We start from the raw sequence: 4,100 nt of genomic DNA on the forward strand, positions 1-4,100 counted from the left end.
GTCGTCAGCCCGACGTACCATTTGATTAGTTGGGTTGAATTAATATTAAGTTGTGGATGTGCCCTTCATAATAATGTTTCAATCGATGCTCAATAATTTTAAATATATTTCTAGTGTTAGGATCTTTAATAACAACAATTCCATAATGATAGGATTTAATTACTTTAAATGGTCCTAACCACCTAGATTTCAGTTTTCCTAGAAATAATCTCAATCTTGTATTATATAATAAAACTTCTTGTCTAGGTTCAAACTTCATTTTAATATTCTTTTGATCATGCCATATTTTCATTTTCTCTTTATAGATTTTTACATTATCATATGCTTCATTTCTAATCTCCTCAAGTTCATTGAATTGCAATAATCTTTTCTCACCAGCATCTTTTAGATTAAAATTAAATTCTTTAAAAGCCCAAAATGCTTTATGCTCCAATTCTACTGGTAAGTTGCATGTTTTTCAAAAAATAAGTCTATATCGGGACATTACTATAGGAGTCTTATAAGCAGTTCTGAATGCCCATAATGCAATATCTAATCTAGCAGACCAATCCAATTTATAGGGATTTACAGCTTTTTCAAAAATTCATTTAATTTCACGATTTGATATCTCTGTTAGACCGCTAGTCTAAGGATGATAAGAAGTAGATAATCTATGCATAATATCATATTTCTTAATTAATTCTTCGATTCTCTTATTCCTAAAATGAGATCCTCCATCAGCAATAATTACTCTCAGCATTCCATATCTTGTAAAATTATTTTTAATTAAAAATTTAGAATAGCTTCAATCCATTTAGAAATATAATCACCAACAATTAATACATATAAATTTCTAAATGAAGACATAAATGGTCCCATAAAATCTAATCCCCACTCATAAAAAAATTTCAACTTCTAATGTATAATTTAGAGGCATTTAATTTCTCTTAGAAATATTTCCTACTCGTTGACATCAATCGCATGTTTTAATATATTCATTAACATCTCTAAAAAGAGTAGACCAACAAAATCCAGCTTGCAAAATCTTATATACCGTTCTATTTGTTCCAAAATGTCCTCCAAATTCAGAATCATGGCATCGTTCAATTATCTGTTGACTTTTCTCACAAGGCACACACCTTCTCATAATTAGATCTTTACATTGTTTATATAAATATGGGTCATCACAAAAATAGAATTTTGAATCATAAATAAATTTCTTTAATTATGGATTTTTTTTAATATCAGGTAGAATATCACTTACAATATAATTTACTATATCAGCATACCACGATACATTCACTTCATCAATACTATATAATTGTTCATCAGGGAAATTCTCTAAAATTTCATTTATAAAATTTATTTGTAAAATTAGTTAATATTTCTTTTTCAAGTCTAGACAAATGATCAGCTATTCGATTATCATTTCTCTTTCTATGAACTATAGTGAAATCAAACTCTTGCAAAAAAAGTATCCATTGAATTAATCTTGGTTTAGTATCCTTCTCTTGCATCAAGTATTTAATAGCAGAATGATCTGTATGCACTATACATTTAGTTCCAATTAAGTAAGGTTTAAATTTATCAAAGACATAAATAATAGCTAATAACTCTCTTTCTGTAGTAGTGTAGTTAATTCGAGTATCAATTAGAGTTTTACTGGCATGATATATTACTTTAAAAACTTTATTGTGCCTTTGTCCTTAAATAGCCCCAATAGCATAATCACTAGCATCACACATTATTTCAAATGGTTTTTCCCAATCAAGTGGAACTATTATAGGTTCAGTGATTAATTTTTCTTTTAATAATTTAAATGATTTTTATGCATTCCTCATTAAAATCAAATTTGGATCTTTTTCTAAAAGTTGGCATAATGGCTTAGTTATTTTTGAAAAATTTTTATGTAGCGCTTATAGAAACCAACATATCCTAGAAAGCTTCTTATCCCTCTAACATTAGTAGGAGGTCATAATTTTTAAATAACTTGAATTTTTTCAGGATCTATTTCCATGCCATTTTCAGAAATTTTATGTCTAAGTACAATACCTCCTGCAACCATAAATTGACATTTTTCCCAATTTAGTACTAGGTTGATTTTTTCACATACTTCCAAAAATTTCTCTAACTTATTTTAACATAATTCAAATGAAGTTCAGAATATAAAAAATCATCCATAAACACTTCCATTCCATGTTGAATAAAATTGCTAAAAATTGACATCATACATCTTTGAAATGTTGCAGGTGCATTGCATAGTCCAAAAGGCATTCTACGAAAAGTAAATATTTCATATGGGCTTGTAAATGTTGTTTTCTCTTAATCCTCTTGAGCAATTGAAATTTGGTGATACCCGGTATATCCATCTAAAAAGCAATAATATTTACTTCCAGCCAATCTATCCAACATTTGGCTTAGAAAGGGTAAAGGAAAGTGATCTTTTCTGGTGGCCATATTTAATTTTCTATAGTCAATACAAATTTGTCAACCAGTAACTTATCTTATTGGAATTAGTTCATTTTTCTCATTTTCTTCAATGGTCAATCCTCCTTTCCTTGGAATACAGTGAATTGGACTTATCTAAGCACTGTATGGAATAGGATATATAATTCCAGCATCCAACTATTTTAAATTTTCTGCTAAAGTCCATCCAAAAGTCTTTTTATATCTCCTTAAAATTTATATTAATTTTTGTTCTTGAATTTCAGTTAACTCAGAAGATACAATAACAGGAAATGTAGTTGACTCTCCAAAAAATACATAATTTAAATGGGCAGTTAATATCTTCAGTTCAATTTCTGGTGGTTTAATGCTTGAAGGAATAAGATTTTTATTATTGTTTTCCATCAAATCTAACGTTTCAAATTTGTCCTGAATATAATCTAAATCCACTTCTATCATTTCGTCCTTGTTTTTAAAAAATTCTCCTTGCTTTAATTTATCTTCACTCTTTCTTAAATTGCTCATTACTCAGATAATCAGTTGGTTCCATTATGAACATTCATTGTTTGTTTCTATTGCAGGATATTTCATAACTTTTGCAATATTAAATTTTACTTCTTGGTCATTAAATTTCATTATTAATTCTCATTTTTGCACATCTATCATAGGTTGTCCTGTTGCAAGAAATGGTCGCCCTAAAATAATATGAATCTCTTTATCTTCATTCTTATCTAATACTATAAAGTCTATAGAGAAAATAAATTTATCCACTTTTACTAATATATCATCTATAAGTCCTTTTGGATAAGTTATTGATCGATTAGCTAACTAAAGTGTTACATTAGTAGAGGAAATCTCTCCCAAACCTAAACGTTTAAAGATAGATAGAGGCATAAGATTAATATTGGCTCCTAAATCACATAAAGCTTTTCCAAAAAACTTTTCACCAATAGGACAAGGTATAGTAAAGCTACTAGGATCTTTTAATTTTTCAGGAAGCTTTTTTCTGAATAATAACACTACACTTTTCACTGAGTGCAACGGTCTCATGATTTGTAAACTTCCTTTTCTTGTTTAGTATACCCTTCATAAATTTCACATAACTTAGCATCTGCTCCAAAGCTTCAACCAAAGGAATGCTTATCGTTAACTTCTTAAGGATTTCCAAAAATTTTGTAAATTGTTTATCTTTATTCTTCTGCTTCAGTCTTTGAGGAAACAAAGGTAATGGTTTTTCTAAAGGACCTTATGTTTGTTCATTTTCATTTTGGTCACTTTCCATTTCTTCCTTCTCTTCATCAACTTTAATTTCTCTTTAGATCCTTGTTTTAACTTCTTTTCCACTAAATTATTTGAATAACTTTAATTTACCTTCTACAGTACTCAGAAGAATTCCAGAATGTCTGTTACTAAGTGCAGTAGCAATATGTCCTAATTGATTTTCAATATTTCTAATAGCAGCCCCTTGATTATGTATTTTATTTCTCATGTTCAACATTACTTTTTCATTTTCAACTTCTTTTTCTTAACTTATGGGTCGAAACATAGGATTTCATTGGTTGTTCAAATTTCTAGAGGGATTCACCAATTTTTTATAATTATTCCAACTAAAATTAGGGTGATTTTTTCATCCAGGGTTATAATAATTAGAATAGGGATTGTTATTTCAATTATTT

This window comes from Phalaenopsis equestris, unplaced genomic scaffold (assembly GCF_001263595.1).
Source record: "Phalaenopsis equestris unplaced genomic scaffold, ASM126359v1 Scaffold199775, whole genome shotgun sequence".
NCBI classification, from domain to species: domain Eukaryota; kingdom Viridiplantae; phylum Streptophyta; class Magnoliopsida; order Asparagales; family Orchidaceae; genus Phalaenopsis; species Phalaenopsis equestris.